At 42.2% G+C, this 19136-nt stretch overlaps 1 protein-coding gene across 4 annotated transcripts in view; it reads right to left on the bottom strand.

Moving 5' to 3' along the window:
• CD37 (CD37 molecule) overlaps nucleotides 1–19136 on the bottom strand; it is an 89916-nt gene that overhangs the window by 50004 nt on the left and 20776 nt on the right. Inside the window, exon 1 of one of the 4 annotated variants that reach the window (XM_075605483.1) lies at nucleotides 11644–11796. The exons of the other annotated variants lie outside the window; for them this stretch is intronic. The gene's annotated coding sequence lies outside the window, so the exon portion shown is untranslated. Of the gene's footprint in view, nucleotides 1–11643; nucleotides 11797–19136 lie in introns of those variants that run through there. 4 annotated transcript variants of the gene reach the window in all.

Here is a 19136-nt window from a genome sequence, read left to right on the forward strand (position 1 = left end):
TCATTTAAGAAGAAGAAAAAAATGTTTAATAACTTTTCCAGGTAAACATAAGATTTGAAGCGTTTTCACAATATTTATCTAATGTCATTCAGTTAAAAGACTGGCAGTCCTTAAACGTGAGGTGAATTGATATCTTTGTTTTGTCCATTGTTTGTATGGTAAGGAAGAAGCCATTATTAGTAACACAATCACAGGCAGCTGATATACTTGAATTCAAATGGTTATTAAATATAAATATATATATATATCTTCTTATACTATATTAGTGAAAGCACTGTATGCCTGCCTGCCTGCCTGCCTGCCTGGATGTCCGGTGTCCCTAGGGGAAATCTCATTGGTCCCTTGGGCCGCCCGCCCCCGCACACCTCTCATTGGCCTGAGGTGGAGGCACACCTCTCATAGGCCTGAGTGACGGGCGGGCCAAACACACCCACACACACCCACACTCACATACTCTCTCTCTCTACCCTCCTTAACGGCTGACACACACACACTCACACTCACACACTCTCTCTCTCTCCACCCTCCTTAACGGCTGACTCTCTCTCTCTCTCTCTCTCCCCTCCTTAACGGCTGCCCGGCCTTGACCCCCCCTCCCGGCCGCTGGCCCGCAACAACGGAACCCCCCCTATCACCACTCCGCGGGACCTCAACATCACCCTCTTCCCCCGGTGCACCCTCTCTCCCGGTGCTCACCCGCTCTCCCGGTGCTCCCTCCCCCCCCCCAGAGCACGCTGTCGCCGCTCTCACCTTCAGGCCTAGAGGCCGCGCCCCCAGCTCACCATACCCGCGAGCGCTGCTCCCGCTCTCTCAATCGGGAGCTGTACGGGCCGCGGCCCACACCACCTCCTGACCTGAGCGTCTCAGCTCCGCATCGCCGGGGGAAACGGAGACCGCCGAGGAACCCGAGGAGGAGCGCGGCCCGGTGCGAGGTAAGTAACCGCACGGGAAGGGATCTTTCACCCCCCCCCCCCCCCCGGCCCTGCCATTCACCCCCCCCCGGCCCTGCCCATCACCACCCCCCCCCCGGCCCTGACCTTCACCACCCCCCCCCCCCGGCCCTGCCCTTCACCCCCCCCCCCCCCGGTGTATACACACACACAAACATGTACACACACACATGTATACACACACAAATGTACACACACACACACACATACACACACGTACACATACACACACACACACACACAATGTATACACAAACATGTATACACACGTATACACACACACACACACGTATACACACACACACACACTATCCCCAGCACCACCACATCAGCACACCGGTATCCCATGCCCCCCCCCCCCCCCCCCAGCACACTGGCATTTTCGGCTCCCCACCATTCCCAGCCCCCATCAACACCATCAGCACCCACACATTGGCACCTTCGCACCTCCCCCATCGGCACACCCACATCCGCACCCCCACATCAGCAACAAACCCTCCCAAATCAGCACACCGATACAATCACCATCAGTACAGCCACAGCAGCAGTACCACCGCACACCGCCATGGGCCGCGTGGACCACTCCCCACCCAAATGCCACCCCCACACAACAAACATCCCGGGCAAAGCCGGGGCTCTCAGCTAGTATAAATATATATATATATATGTAACACAAAATGTAGACCTTTGCACAGATGATGAGTTGTGACCCTCTATGGGTCTACATAAGAATCCAGCTAACAAGTTCCATTGTGTTTGTCTTATTAAATATTTAAATGCATTCCATTTGCCATCTATTATTGATGGTGTTAGATGAGAAATAGCTGTACACGACGTTTAGCATTTCTAAAGTAAAAAAACTCATTATCCTCTAATAAGCGACCATCAACAAGCAGATAAGCCAGCGCTCTTTTAGCAATAAGATACCTGGATTCCTGCCCTACACAAACAGACCATCTTCCAACACTCGGTGAAGAATGAACTGGTTTTTACATTCTAAACCTCACTTAAATTAACAAATGGAACCACCTTGGAAACTTGCTGGATACGAAGCCAAATTCAACAATTCAAAACCACTTGCATCATTTTGATTGGGTCCATTTCTGCTTCACATGTTCATAGCCAAGCAACACATAATGAGAGAGAAATCTAAGGTCATCCAGGCAAATAAGTCACACGTGTTTCCTACGTTTTCCCTTTGCCACGTTGATACCGTGGCTAATAAAAAGAAGCTGTCTTTTCCACTTCCTGGCATCTAAACTTCACACAACTAATTGTCAATATACTGCAGTGTATCAGTGTATGTTTTATCTTTCTGGGAGGACTTTAGCAGTGTGTAGAAAAGCAACAGATGAGGCAATAAGATGCATTTTGCATTAGGGCCCACAACTTGACCCTATAAAGAAACATCTCTATATACATCTCTAACAAACAAATGTAGTATTTAAAGCTGCAGACCAAGCAATCTCCTACATGTGGTTTTTTTAATACATCAGTTCTGTACTATGAGAAAATACTTGTAGCATTTTTTTTAAAAACAACTCTAAAGGACATTTTTAATGTATTCTAATGTAACAAGCATGTTTTGTTTCTATAGCAACCTTTTTACAAAGTCACATCCCCTTCCTCTTCTGAAACAGACTCTGGCACACGCACCCCTTTTTGAGCCCTGCCCTCTCTCTAGCAGTGCAGCAATTGTATCTAGTGGCTGTCTGGTCACATGATCTTCCCCACAGAACTCTGCATCTATGGTCCTCTTCTGCGGCACTGACAGCCATTTAGTGAACCCCAGAGCCGAATCTTCGCAGATCGATCACAGAACGGATCTATCTGCAATTTAGCTAATTACTTATCATTGTGTGGATTGTATTGATGCACATATTAAAGGGGGGGGAAATAAAATTAAAAAATGGCAGCTTGGACTGCTGCTTTAATCAAATATTTTTAATATGTTTGTTTTTTGGGGGATTCCAAAAGGTTTTTCTATTTAACTATGATTCTGAAAATCAGAATGTGGGTCAGTGCTTTCTCCACACCTGTCCTACCTCCCATCTATTAGAGTAGTGTGCACAAAGATGCATTATTCACTCAGAACAACTCTTTCAACATGCCACTGCCATTTGCTTGTTTCAGTTCTGGGGGTGACAGAACCTTTAAAGGAAAATGCTTCAGGTTTCATTATCTCAATTTACTGAATGTTTGTAGGTCACTAAATAAAGTAATCATCCATACTGCTCAACCACACTCAGGAACTGATATCAAAGCAATCACCAAGGGGCTGTGCAGAAGTTTGTTGCAGTAGAGTAGGCAGGGCATGCAGGCTAGTCACTATCTGACCGTTCAAGGTTGTTCACATACGGTACATTCTGTATTATAAAAACTGCTAACACCACTAACTAACACGGCTCTTGTTAAAGGCACATTTCCACTTACTCAGCAACCTTAGCAAAGTTGAGAACATTAGAATAGCTTTTGATCATCTGAATAAAACTCATAAGTATTTTATAGATAATAATAGGTATGGAGCGACAGCCTAGTTAATGTATTTTCTTGTCTTAATGGCACATTGAGTTTGAGCCTCTTTATTGGTAAAAGTAGTTGATTAGTTTATTGAACCTTACAGCGTATTGGTTGTGTTTGGTGATACTTCTCATGAGTTGCACTTCATGGAGTGTCCTTAAATTGCTTTCATACATTCTGCACCCTGGACTCACATGTCACAAGCATATTACTAACACTGACAACGGTTGAAGAATGGTCAGTGACAGGCACCAGTGGAAACCTAGAGCAGGAAGCTTTATTCAAACTGCCTAGGCTATTTTAAGGCACATCGTGACTCCCACATCACGCCCCGGGGCCTGCAAGTGGTCTCTTTGGACAACAAAGTTGACTACTTGTTCACAAAACATTCCATCCCCTGAACAAGGACAGTGGTTCAATGTGACAAATGGCTCTTTATCTCAAGCTACAGCCTTCACAGTGACTACAACATATCTGTTATCAGAGAAGTGAGAGAAAAATGTCGCTGCTAAAGAGAAGTGAAAAATTCCGTGTTCATCGCTTGTAACCTTCTATCTCCTTGAAGCATGCAATATTACCTCTTTGTGTTCGTGAGGCCTGCAACACAATGCTCAGAAGCAGATATATGCCTGTCTCTTGGCAATGGTTTACAAATCTTAAATTGTTCTTTAGGTTATGTTAATACGACATCATAACAACTTATGGCCAATAAATACTCATTACAAGTGCCAACATCAAATCTTACATTAGAAAGATAGGCAGCACAGCTATAACTTGGATTTCACGAATTGCCAGTTTGTGCTAACCCAGACAGAATAATGTCAGCTTCATCGTATGACCTACAGGACATCTCCTTGTCTTTCACACAGACAGCAGTCACTCATTTCATAAGGGAAGTTAGCCTGAGTACAGTATCATTCATTCACAATTTTCTTATATATATATCTGTATACAGATGATAAAAACAGTCTATTATTCCTTGCAACTCTGAGTAACACATAGTACCCACACATTTCAGGGAGAAATCACGTATTATTATATATAGAAGGTATTATCACTGTCAGTATGGATTTTCACAGAAGAGCAACTGGGGTTCAGATTAGTACTGTAGGCCCCATGCAAATATTTGGGACATTTATGTGGGGCCAGTACAACATGAAACCATGATTTCACTGTAGGAAAAATAATCTTCGATTGCTTCAGTACAGGCAACACCGTCCGAATTAAAGGGGGAGTCAAACATAGGACGAAAGTGAACTGAGGACAATGGAAAGTTAAATGTAGTTCGGACAAGCATAAGTATTTTCAAATCAACTTGTAACATTTCCCTGGTAAATACATGGTTTTACGATGTTTTTCAAACAATCTTTTCACTAAAAGTGTAGTCATTAACATTACTAGCTTAGCTTTGTTCTTAGGTTTACATAGGAATTGTGGTGCCATCATCTGACAAGTAACCACTTCATATTCATTTTTTACAAGATTAATAGAAGACAAGTTACTTTTTGGGTGATTCAATCTTTCTATGCAAGCTAATTATTGGGATATGTGGGAGCTCAAATGCTTGGTTCCACCATTAATCCATATTGATGTGAACAAATTAGGGGGTATAAGTATTGATAGTGTAGTACTGTACTAGATATTGACATAGATAGACTGAATAATGTCTGAGGGTATGGGATGAAAGTGTAATAACTTTTCCTCCTCCTTAGAAAGTCCCATAAACAAAATAAAGTACTCACTATTGCCCCTTAATGTCCACAAGTGTGCAGCCTCATCCAAAGTCCAACGATGTCCAAAAGTAATATATGTGGGTGCATAGCAGAAAGGAACAGGTCACGTGGCAATGAAAAATATTTATTGATGCTGCATATTAAAAAACGGTGGAGGGTACAATACTCCTACAAGCACGAAACGCGTAGGAGTATTGTACCCTCCACCGTTTTTTAATATGCATCATCAATAAATATTTTTCATTGCCACGTGACCTGTTCCTTTCTGCTGTGCACCCACATATATTACTTTTGGATATGCAAGCTAATTACACTCATAAGCTATTAAATCATTTATATATTTTGAGCCGCTAGATTGAACTGCCCCTTTAAAAAAGGTCAAAGTGTTTCTATATCAGGGGTGGGCTACGCCTGTCTTCAAGGGCCACCAACAGGTCAGGTTTTCAGGATATCCCTGCTTCAGCACAGGTGGCTCAATCAGTAGCAGTCTTCAACTTAGCCACCTGTGCTGAAGCAGGGATATCCTGAAAACCTGACCTGTTGGTGGTCCTTGAGGACAGACGTTGCTCACCCCTGGTCTACATAGTATATTTTGGTCTAGCCACCTCAGCAATCTTGTCTCTGGCCCTTTTCCTTCATAGCATCTTCGAAGTAGCAAGTAGCGGGTTGTGCCTCATAACTGGAACTGGAAGCCGAGCTCTGCTCAAACTCATCTCCAAATCATTGTTCTTTAGACAGAGTCAGAATGTTCCCAGGCCCTGCCAAGCACTAGAGAAATGTTCCAGACAACTGTTTCAGTTTCGGGCCCACTGGAGGTCTATAAATCTCAAAAGTAAAGAACAAAGGTAACATGTTACTTCTATGGTGCTGTTTCCCAGGAAGCATCTCTTCCTGCTGCTTCAGCACGTTTGCGATAGTGAGAAACACTTCAGCCAAGTATCACACTTTTATTTATTTTTTTAAAATATGAAACACTTTACAGCAGTGGTCCTCCTGAGTCATATATTTTTTACAACACTCGATGAGAAAGGTTGTATGGTTCAGGTTTCACCCCATGATGCTGTCAGCGTTGATTACCGGCAGACATTTTAATATCCCCAAACTGAAAGAGGATATCATTGAAGAATAAATAAGGAAACCCAAGGGTGGTTTTCCTTCCTCAATTTGTAAACAGCTTTTCGGATTGAGGGTGACATGCCTACATTGGTCTGGTTACAAGGTAAAATTATCCTCATGGAATTTTCCATGAACAAAAATTAGACGTGACATGTCTAACTTCAAACTCGATATACAAGGTAAAACTGATTTTTAAATAAACCAGTATTGCTTTTCACGGTTCCTTGTGCGAGTACAAAATACATTTTTGTTTGTGGGGCTACAGTATGTTTTGAACGTTGATGTCACATAATTACTGGCCCATAAAGACAGTTGGTTTTCAGTCAAGCTAAGCACATATATATGTATATAGGCTCACAAATGCCACAATAACAATTAAGTTCAGTCCTCACGGCTCTTCAATTACAACTGATATAAGGGAAATAACCACAATATATGTTGTGCTACATACTCTGATCTCCATTATCTGGTAACTAACATAGCCACGTTGAAGTGTAATAATTGATAGGCCGATGCTGCGCAAGGATCACTTCTAATCCTTTTAACACAAATTTGTGATGTCCTTATACTTAGAGAACTAAGAAATGAAATAGCATTTCTACCCAATGAGAACTCCTGCTGCCTTCAGTCCCCACAAAATACCAACACAGACATGACTATTCCGACTCCTGCACACTGTGGTAAGTGGTAGAGACAGGTAGTTCACTCACTCCCTTTAGATGCACACTGAGTTTTTCTTTCTTTTCTTTATTGTGAAGGCAAAACATTAATAACAAATGATGGAAACTCTGGGTAAGTGACGTAAGTGGGGGAGAGGTGAATTAAGATGGATTCTACCAGGAGATGGGATACAGATTGCTAATAATGGCTGCTGGCTCCAAAAGGAAGCACCCTTTCCTGTGCAGGCAGGAACTAGCAGAGGGCTAATCAACTATCAAAATATAGGAGGGGAGTAAAGCCAAACCAACTGAAGTTTTAGCAGAGGGTGGTTGCCAAGGCAACAGGCTAGTGGCTATGGGAAGGCTACATTTTTAGCAACAATGTTGCAACATACACTGAGGAGTGCTGGCAGTCTCAGAACAGGGAAACATGCAATCTTGTTGCACGACAGCGACTACAATAAGGCTGCGCTTATAGTGCCGGCGACGCGACGTTGTGTCAAAACAAAAACATTGCCGCAGTCGCGTTGCGCTTACGGCTTGGTCGCGATCGCTGGAAGTCATCTCAATTTAATTTTTCCAGCAACCGTAGCCTGACGTCGCCTGCACTATAAGCATAGCCTTAGGTCAGCGTAATAGGGGCGATACCTCACCAAATAATTGCGAACTGCTGTAATGATGATGCATTATTATTATTGCCACTGTTACGCATTGGTTTTTAATGCAAATAAATATTACATTAGTTGCAGTGAGCGTCTATATAAAGCAGTTAAAGAAAATCACACTAGGGACCCATCACCAAAAAAATATTATCAATATTTCTCTGAATTTGCAAACACTTGGAGGGATTGGCAGGGAAGTATGTGATCCGAAAAGGAAAAAATAAAGGCAATTTCTAAAAGAACATTTTGAAAAAAACAGTCTAATCTTAAAGTTCTTTCTCTTTCGAGCTCCACAATGTAACCATCAGCACTGTCAGGGTATGCAATAAATACAAAGCATATGACGAATGTGCACAGTGACATCAAATTGCTCAGACTAGGATTAGGGCAGCCGCCAATGAATCACAAACTATTACTTTTAAAAGTAAACTTTTCCACTGCATCTGGTTTGAATCAGTTTTCCTAGCAACCTTGACCCCAGAGAAATGTCACAACAACAGATGAAGTCAACACAATATGCAACGTAAAACAGAACAGGGTCGTTTCTAGCACTCTCCTCCCCTAGGTCTTCATTTCACTTCTGCAGGGGGACTTGGCTAACGTTTAACCCTGCTATTTAATTATTAAGAATGCGGAACACCGCTGTGCATTTAGTTTCAGGATAATGTGTTTTATATATAGTGTCGGTTGATCTATTTCATTGTCACCAAATGAATGTACATTAATGACTGGCATTTAGCGGTTGATTCCCTAATTTATAGGATAACGTGCAAATAAATACAGGCATACCCCGCTTTAAGGACACTCACTTTAAGTACACTCGCGAGTAAGTACATATCGCCCAATAGGCAAACGGCATCTCACGCATGCGCCTGTCATCACGTCCTGAACAGCAATACCGGCTCCCTACCTGTATCGAAGCTGTGCGCAAGCGGGGAGACTATAGAGCCTGTTACAAATGCGTTATTTACATCAGTTATGCACATATATGACGATTGCAGTACAGTACATGCATCGATAAGTGGGAAAATGTAGTGCTTCACTTTAAGTACATTTTCGCTTTACATACATGCTCCGGTCCCATTGCGTACGTTAATGCGGGGTATGCCTGTAATATACACCTTTTGTTCCCACTTTGCTTTTTCTTCCTGTAGAGCTCTTAGAGGCAAATCTTAATATTTGTGTGACTACATGTGAGCATGGTAATAGATTGTATATATATATCATACTCAAATGTAGTGACACAAATATAAATATTTGCCTCTAAGAGCTACAGGAAAAAAAAAAGTGGAAACAAAAAGGTGTATATTATATATATATATATATATATATATATATATATATATATATATATATATATAATATGTTGTTGCCTTATCAATAAATATTTTATGCTTGCATAGCTCTTCTGGATTTCTCCGAGCCCATATGGACTGGCACTAAATGTAAAATGTGGGCCTCAAACATTATGGGCCAGTTCAACTACTTCAAGATGATTCAAGTAAAAAGGAAACATGAAAATCCTACATCACTTGCAGGTGTTCGCATTGATTTACAAACAATGGAGGCACTAGTGTGCAGCAAATATTAACCCATTTACTCTCATGGGGACAAGAAACATACTGCACGAATGTGGTTAAGTACAAGGGAACAGAAAGGCCTCCAATAACATTTAAGCAGCAAACACTGTCTTTTTAATGATACTGGAACCCCCAGGGCAGAACCACAACTTCTTATGACTTGGATTCCCTCTGTACAAAATGGTCGCCTGCTGCATCGTTATCCAATCAGGTGGAACGTAGCGATGACAAGCAGCAATCTCCCAACTGGCTTGTTGTTGAAACTGGGACACACTTTTTGCACCAATGAACCTTCACAGGAAAGAGATATTTCCTGATGCTAATAAAATCAGCAACTATGCTGCAGGGCACCCGTTAGTTGCAGAGAGAGAAAAAAATCGCAATAGTTGGTTGGGAGATAGTTGCGTTAAAACTTAATGGTACAGAAACACAAAACTAATATACACAACAATAGTAAGTAAACACATGGGGGGGGGAGACTTACAGAAAGATAATGGAAAAATGCAAAAGCAATCTGCTGGCTGCTTGCCGATTTAATACCATTATTATAAAATGTATATCTTATATAGTGCTAGCAATGTATGCAGAACGCTACATACATTGTAAAATCTACAGAACAGGAACACAAGTTGGCAACATTCCATTTTTGGCGCCCAACACACAGAGCGATATTGACCCACATTTATTAAGCAGTGCTCTGCGGTAAGATACCTATTACTTTAATGGGCCACAAGGTATCTTCCAGTGTCAGAAGGTATCTTCTAGTATTGCACCTATTAGTAAATATGGGCCGATCTGCACAAGGTCACAAAGAGCAGATACTCCGATTGGAACCAAGATCAAGGATGTTAAAAGGCAATCTTTTACCTCCAAACTACTCTATCAGCCCAACCAATGTATATGTAACCCAATATCCCCTCCCATCTACAGTATATCTATAGTGCAGAGGCCCAGAATGACTACTAATATACTGACCATACTTGCCAACTCTCTCTATTTAAGTGTGGGCACTCTCCCTAACAGGCCCATTGTCACCAATGGCACACCGTAACTCCCATTCAAACCAATGGGAGTCAAGACGTGCTAAAGCTTAGCATCTTTTAGTGAATATGGACCACAGTACTTTGCAGAAAAACATAGCATTGTTCTTTGTTCTCCATTCAGACTTACTCCTCCAACCCATCAGAAAATGAAGAGATCTCCCGCATTTTTCTACATAATCTAGTTTTCATATGTTGGCCAGGATAATCCTAACATGTAATTGGCTCACAGATCCTCCTTGTGTGCTGAGCTACGGTTAGCCTCTTTTTCTCCTTTGTATTTGTTACTTCTAGATCAGAACTTCAGCAAGCAAGACACCCAGAAAATTGACCTGTTCAGCTCATTTTCTTTGACTTTGAAAAAGCCCAGTAAGATTTCGTGTTTGATGTCTATGCATGTAACAGATTCACAGTTGTTAAACTTTCCAACACTGCTTTTATCATTTGTAGAACAGTTGGCTGATTTTACCAAATACTTTAACATCTGTAAAAAAAGAAAAAAAAAAAGTACCTTCTCTATCTAAAACAGTCTCATACAAATGCTGAACCGTTTACAAGAAAAAAACCTCATCTGCTGCATGCATTTACAGAAATAAAACATTTCCTACACATCTTTTCCAGCTAGGTTTTTGAAGCTTGTCACCAAAGACGTATGCATTCTGGAGTGTAAAAAAATTGATTGTAAATATTTAACCATCTCTGTATATAATGGGTGTAATAAACTTATTTTTATCAATACTTTGTAACACAAAATATGTTAAGCACATAACGATTTTGTACTTGAGTGACATCATTTAAAACGCCTTCCCCTTGACCCCAGAGTAATTTCTTACAATGATTTAAATCACCATGGTATTACCACCACGTTCCCAACAGATCGGTAAATATTGACCTATGATGACTATCACTGGGTACCAGCCATGACAACCATTGAGTAATAGGAATGTCACATGTCATGAAAATGTTCCCCACACTTTTATTTCCTGATTGTGTACCAACACATTTCCTGGGTCTAAGGGCTGCGGCTGGTAGGACCACAATGACCATCACAGTAGCACCAAGTTCCTATGTCATCACCAGATTCTAATGTACTCCAGCCCTGGTTCCACCAGTCTCCATTGTCCATACAAGTGGATTAATCTGCTTTGCAAAGCATGGATGGCCCATTTGGCAGGGAAAGGGTAAACTACTGACAAAACTGATCGGTTGCACCAGCAATATAATCACACACAAAAAAAGGTCAAGTATCCCTGCACAAGAAGCTGTACCGTGATAGCTGCACTCAACACAGGTCACAAAGAGCTGATGCTGGCATTGGGACCATGTGCTTTTGCATCCTTTAGCAAAGAGATACAAACTAATACTATGCCATTCTTTACTCACCAGAATAAATGAGCTGTTCTTCCTTGTTATAACAAAAGGGAAAAGAGAAGGGATGAATCCGACAATGCTACAGCTCCCTCTGATCCCACTCACTCAGCTTAGAGAGAGCAAAGTTTGAAACTTCACCCTCTGCTACTAACTCATTCACAGATGAGACCGCCCCTTATCCAGCCCACGGGCTGATCCGTGTGGCAGCTGTTCAGTGGGGAGGTGACATGTAGATCTGGGCTGGTTTCTTGGTCTGAGAAGGTGTATGTTTCCATTCATTTATTTTAAGGTGGTCTGGTCCACGTGATTATGTGACTGTCACAGTTTCTGAATGCCTGTGTGTAATGGAATAAGACCCCCACATTGGATGACAATCTCATTCATTGTTAGCATCACTGTCCCTATAACATGGTGCTAAAGCATATGCAAATAATACTGCGGTTTGTTTTACACAGGGGCAGTCTTACCTAAGATGAAAGAGATCTAAGGACAGTAGCATGTTTATTAGTTTCAATCTAGCTGATTCGGATGAGTATTTTGAAGGGAAAAAAATCACTTTTAACTTCTCAATGGTAAACAAATGTTTTAGTGTGTTTTTACAATATTTATCTAATATTCTGGAATATAAGGCAGTTTGTCGTCCTCCAAGCTCTGTTCGTTGTTTGGAAAGTAGTTAAAAATCCTTCATTAGGAGAATAGATAAACATCTCTGTAGAGAAATGCAAAGCGTCATTATTTTTCACAAGATACAAATAAGTAAAACAGTTACTTTATGGCTGGTGATTAAATCTTAATAAGGCCTTGGTTATAGAGGGCGCGCGTACGTGACGGAGCACATGGAGTCGCGCACGCCTGTCGCCTGAGCGATCTGTGGACTCAGATCACTCGCGATGGGGAGGCGTGATGAGGCGTGGCTGTGATGTCACGTGGCTGGTTTGCCTTTATTGGCTGAACCACTCACGTGACACAGCCGTCGCGCGACAAAATTACATTTTATTGTCGGCTCAAAATTCTGCCGCACGCGCACTCACTGTGGCCGGCCCCATAGAGCTGCTGTATTTTGTTTGCGCCACTCGCACTATGGACGCAGCCTAAGACTGCGATTATACAGCCGAACTGCGGGGCGCGCACGCATCTGTGACATCACATTAGCGACGTCGCAGAGCGACATGTGCACAAGCACGCGCGGCTGCAGGCTGAAAGATTGGACGGTCGCGTCACCTGACGCAGCAGTTGCAACCAGAAAACAAATTTTGAAAACGCTGCAACGGTCGCCCGCATTGCAGGAGTAAGCGGGGAGACAGTCGCATTTGCTATATGCAGTTATCACACTTGTTTTTGCGCTGCCCGGTGTCACTACGTTTCCCTGTATAATCGCAGCCTACGGAAGCCAGCTATGCTGACTGTCTCTTCATATCCCTCCAAGCAGTGATGCATCATTGTAATTAACAATATTAACCATTTTATAGAGAAATAAAAGTTCAAACCAAAGATTGAGGGTTGTGTCCGTGCTCCAGACATATTCATGGCTAAGACTGTAATGTAATCTCCCACGGTGAAGGCAGGATTATTGGACACTGCCATTTGAAAGTTCCAAAAACGGAATTAGTTGTATTGCCTTTAGTGTTCAGTTCTGGAAAGGTTTATGCTGCGGAAAGAAGGTATTGCAACAAGATCTGTGGTTGCCTCTACAGATTAAGAAAGCTTGTCTTGGTGTGTGGGAGGCAACACTTTGTAAAAAGCCATAACTGGTTTGCCTTCAGTTGATCCGGAAATACATTGGGGGAACCTGTCTATTAACCCCTTCCCTGCCAGAGGGGCCTGCAACGTATTGCTTTGCAGTGCGCGTCAATGTTTTCCTGTGACATCCGTTTGTGCCTAGAATGTGACACAGGGAGTCCGGCTTTCCACTTCTTCTGACCCTACTAAAAGAAAGGAAAGAATTGAGAGACACAGACGCACAACGTGATACATCTCATTACCATGTGAGCAACACGTAGCTCCTCCCATTGACACGCTGCCAATGTCACAGCGAAATACTCTGATATACAGCATTGGTGCTAAAAGCACAAGTAAAAAAAAATTACAGCATGAAATTGAAGTCGCATAGTCTATAGACCAGGGGTGGGCAACTCCAGTCCCCGAGGGCCACCAACAGGTCAGGTTTTAAGGATATCCCTGCTTCAGCACAGGTGGCTCAGTCAAAGACCTTAAGGGCTGTTCTATAGTGTGCGCGCTTGCTACGCCGTTTTAGTTGGCTGAGGTTAGTCAGCCTTTCTATAATGGCACCGCGCACGCACGGCAGTGAGCGTGCAGCCGGCCGACAGGGGGGAAGATGAGTCAAATAAAGAATTTGTGCCACTACCGCTACTAAAATGTATGTGTGTGTGTATATGTGTGTGTGTGTATGTATGTGTGTGTGTATGTATATGTGTGTGTGTATATGTGTGTGTGTATGTATGTGTGTGTATGTTTATGTATGTACAATGTTAATAAATAATTTATTAACGTATTTATTTATTTAAAACATATTTATAACACACACACATATACACACACACTACCTTTCCAGCCTGTCACACTGACTCTATACACTCAAAAAGTGTGTGTCACGTGCACGCGCGTTCGCACAGGCACGGGCGCACACACTATAGAACGGCCCTTACATGTTGCAGGAAGAAACAAAGTGAAGGGAAATCCTAGAAACCTGTGGCTATACCTTAAAAATCTCAATCCAACTAGCACAAAACAGACTTTAGAATAATTCTTCCTGCAGTTAACAGTATATTTGGTATTATTTTATACAAACTATTTAAACTATTCAATCCAAACCCAATGGTAAATCCAAAACAAAAATTAAGGATGTAACGTCATCTCCAAGGGAAGTACGTCACATCCTTAAAACAACATGGTTGATATCACATGGTATTACAGCCAATGGGATTGAAGACAATCCCATTGGTTCCTGTACTATGTGATATGTTCAATTTGTTAAAAAGGTTGTGACATCATCCCTTAAACATATCAGCCATGTGGTTTTAAGGATGTGACGTACCTCCCTTAGAGATGACGTTGCATCCTTAAAAAAATGAAAAGCTGTTCACCTGATACAGCATCCAATTGGAGCGGATTGGAGCTGTACTATCTGACCCTAAAATTTGATGTTACAGGCCCTACATAAGGTCTGTTCCGTCTCATTTTAGCTCAAGAACACTACGAGACAACTTCCGTTGCTGGATTTACCATGCGGAATGGATTACAAGTAAAGAAGATGGAAGAAACGAAGAAAAGAATTACAGAAGATGGAAGAAGAAGAAAGAAGATTTTTTTTACATGATGCTGATCTTCGCAAAAGATGGAGTTGGATTGCAATGGATGACGTCGCGAATCGAGATCTTCCTGATACGCCGGGATACAGAGAGTGAAGACTTCTAAAGGTAAGACAAATATTGAATGTATGTAACTGTCTTTTTTCAGGTTTTTTTATTGTATTTATTTCTTTTTATGTTTTTGATTGCCCATTAGCTGTCCCTTTAGGGTACAGATAAATACAGTGACAGGCAATGCATTTTTTGGCAAATGCTTGTTTTGAATTGATTGTTATTTTTTCTATTTCTGTTTATTGTTTTCACTAAATTGTTTGCTATTTGGTTGGCTTGTATTTATTAAATTTTAGGATTGGTTACCAGTTTTATTTCTTGAATTGTTTTGTTAGTTATGTGTTTATTTCATTGTACAGTATTCTAGTATTTTGGTATAACATAATTGTTATTCTTTTGCTGTTTTGGTGTTAGATTAATTTTTTTGATGTGTAGTTGAGGCTTTTTAGTTCTTTTATTCTTGTGGTGTTTAGGTTTTACTACAGGGAAAGTGCTGCACACCACATAGAAAATATATAAGGATACAACTACCGGTGGTCCTGGTTCAGGATTCCCTGTGATGATCCAGCTTACAATGAAAGGAGTAAAGAACAGGGCTCCACGGAATTTTCAAAACTAATTTTTTGCCAACATAATGACTGACGTTTCGGCCACACTTGGCCTTTCTCAAAAGCAGAATGCCATTTTGTTGGCAATAAATTAGTTTTGAAAATTCTGTGGAGCCCTGTTCTTTACTCCTTTCAGTGTTTAGGTGTTAGGCAGGCCTAACCACCCACCCTGGGGCTACTACCCGCCTCATTCACCCCCTCTGCCCCCAATAAACAGGCTATTGAAGTTGAACCCCTTCATTGCCTTAGTGGCTAAGGTAATGAAGCTGTTTTATTAAAAATTGTAATAGTGTACGTGAGCAGGGGTTCTCCGGAGCAGAACCGCGTTGATTTCAGGTCCGGGGACGCCCTGCTTCCCGAGATACAGGCCCTGTTATGGGGTATCTCCTATGCATTTAAATATCCCGTGTCACGTGCCGGGACATTTAAATGCATTGTAGAGTAGATACCCGCACCCCATAATGGGGCCTTTACCTTGGGAAGCAGGGGGTCCCCGGACCTGAAATCAACGCAATTCTGCTCCGGAGAGCCCCTGCTCACATAAACTAGTATTAACATTTTTATTAAAACCCTGCGATTGCTGGCGAGATATGTGCAGGGAGAGGTGGCTCTCTCTGTGCAGCCGGGCTAGATCGCTGCAGTTCGCACAGGTGAGAACTTTTGAGAGAGGCTGAGATCACATCGCTGCTCATCATACGTTTTGGTCATTTTGCTATCGCATGGCTTCATGAAGTCTTTCTGAATACCATGATAACTAAACTGACAAAACCTCTGGCAGTAACATGCCAAATGTGAGATTTTATCAAGGCTACTAGAATAGGCCCCAGTGTCTTTACTCACTGAGCCACTCCTCCCTAACGCATGAAGGGTCTTTTTTGTAATGCTAAGTTTCAGTACCAGTGAGTAGCAAAATCAAATATGTGCACTAGTTGTGTGTGGGATGCTTTTGACCTAAATAATATAGGTAATTTGCATGTCATTACCCAGAATCCCTGGCTGCAGTGGAAGTACTGTGTGCTAAGAGATAATGGTGCAAAGCAGGGTTGCAGACCTGTCTGAGATGTGAATGTGCTCACAAGTGTTGTTTTTGTTGGCTGACCTAAATAATGGAAGAAGTCAAGTTCAGACCGTTAAACACACAGTGAATCATGTTCTAGCTTTTACCAAAATGTATTCCCAAACAAATGGTATTTATTAACAACACCAACAACACTTTCAGGCTGTCCTACTAAAAGGAAATATGACAGCAAAATAGAAACTAGTTTTGTCTCTTCATGCTGATTTCTGGGAGTTTTGCGCACGTAGTCATATTAGTATTTCCTCCTGAACAAAAGCTTCAAAAAAAAAAAGAATGACTTTGATCGCATTTGTTCACAGCAGGTGGCTCACATAAACTCGGTGTGGTCCAACACACGGCCCCAGTGGCTTCCTGTTGTCGAGACACATGATAAAGACTGGATGTAGTCAGGTGTAAACTGTTAAATTCGGGTGAATGCTGTTTAAAAAAATCAAAAGTCAGGCGGCTTAAAGTAATGGAATTTGGAGATAAAATGTCAGACAGCAACAAAAATAACTTTATATGTAAATTGGCAGTGACGCTGACAGCGCATGCACACACACATACACACACACACACACTCTCCCCCCTCCCCAATTCTCTCACTTTTCCTCCAAAGTCCCCATCTCTGTCACTCTGCCCCCTCTCGGGCTCTACTTGTGGAGCGGGGATGCGGGGTCCGTCAGGGCCCTTCCCAGCAGCGGTGAGTGGAAGTTAGGCCCGAGTTCCAGCAGGGCCTAACGTAAGGGTTCGGACTGCCGGTGCCAGCTCCCCTCTGCCGCTGGGCCTGGGACAGATGTCCCTGTAACCTCCTCCCCCCCACCCCGTCGGCAGGCTTCTAAACTGCAATACAACATCCATCTTTAAATAAGGAGATGTGGCAGAAGAATCACAGGCTCTCTCCCCATCGGTATCAAGCACCAATAAATTCCTAATAACTATATGGAGTTTCTTGTTGATCCCCTAAACACAAATGTCCCAGAGTAAAGTTCCTGTGAGTTCTTACGCACAAATAGCGAAGCCAGTCCATAAGGATCCCATAACTGACTTGCTGTTTTAACCCTTTCCTGCACCGCATGGGAACGCAGCTATAGGCCCACCTATCTTTTGCCTTTGCTCCTTTTAATCCTGATCAATGTGCATATTCAGTGGTTCTCTATTTTGGAGAAATGTAGATTTTCGGGGGGCAGGTATTCTGAAATAAACAAACAAAAAGACCCCTGCGTATTCTTGAAATACCGCTTTATAATGAGCTTTAATCCCAACCATCTTGGAATCTCTGCTGCCTTCTTTCTTCAATGAAAGCGGGAGTTCCCCCAATATGACCCATTATGGCGGGCGCTCTATGCGAAGCTTGTTAAAGCAGATTACCAACCTTATTTTTATTTTTCCCCAGCTGATTTTCGTTTTATTCAAATTTTTATTTAAAAAAGGGGGCCAGGCCCTGCAGTAGAGAATTCACACGGCAATTCCTCCTTATTTATTCTTACTTTCTTCACTCCAACAGGCAGCACAGAGTTGTTTTCCATGCAGACATCACAGGGTCTTACATAAAAAAAATGTCTGATCTTAATCTTCTCAGATAAGGTAAGGTCTGCTAATGTTACTCAGTAAAAAGCTGAGCAGCCATATTCATTTTGGCTTTTTTTGGAATAAAATACAGTTTTTAAAAAAATCAGTGAGCAGGGAAAAAACTAGAGCTGTGAAATCTGACAGCCTACGGTACAGAATTGTGAAGGAATCTTTACTAATTTGAAATGTACATTCAGGGGGGCCCACGCCTACCCCTTTGACTTTGTGCCCATAACAAACACAGCATGTACTGTATATTCTGAAGCCACGTCCATACTTAACGCAATGGCGCGTGCGTCACATTGCGTGCACCCAGAACAAAAGGCTGTATTTCTATGTGGCAGGCCGTAGAACGTGCGACCAGGCATGCGGTGGAGCGCGTCGGTGCGGCCAATTTTTCACTTTTGTCACGCGCGGTTCAGCCAATGAGGGCGAAGCAGTCATGTGACATCATGGGGCACGCCCCCCTCCCCCCCCGCGTCTCCTCCTCCAGATCGCACAGGCATTGCACTATGGCCTTGGCCTGAGATATTTTGTAGTGCTCTTTTTTTGCATTTAAGGGTTTTAGATAGCTAACAAACATATCAGAAATGATGGCACCGAATGAATGAGAAGGTCGCCTTTCACTGAACATCTACATATGTGGTTTACTGTGATTATGGGACATTTCTACTCAGCACCGTTTTTCCTTAAATCGCCTTTTACTGCCGGAAAACACCGTATGGTGTATTATAGAATAGCACAGCTTAATACATATGGTCCAACACCTTTATATCAACAATAGTGATAGCGGGTCTGCTGCCATCTTCTGGTCATTTAGTAACAATATTTTTATAAAACTATGCAACTTTGGGGCTACGTATTGTGTTTTTAACATTGTATCTTGTT

Source organism: Ascaphus truei, chromosome 6 (genome assembly GCF_040206685.1).
Source record: "Ascaphus truei isolate aAscTru1 chromosome 6, aAscTru1.hap1, whole genome shotgun sequence".
NCBI lineage: Eukaryota > Metazoa > Chordata > Amphibia > Anura > Ascaphidae > Ascaphus > Ascaphus truei.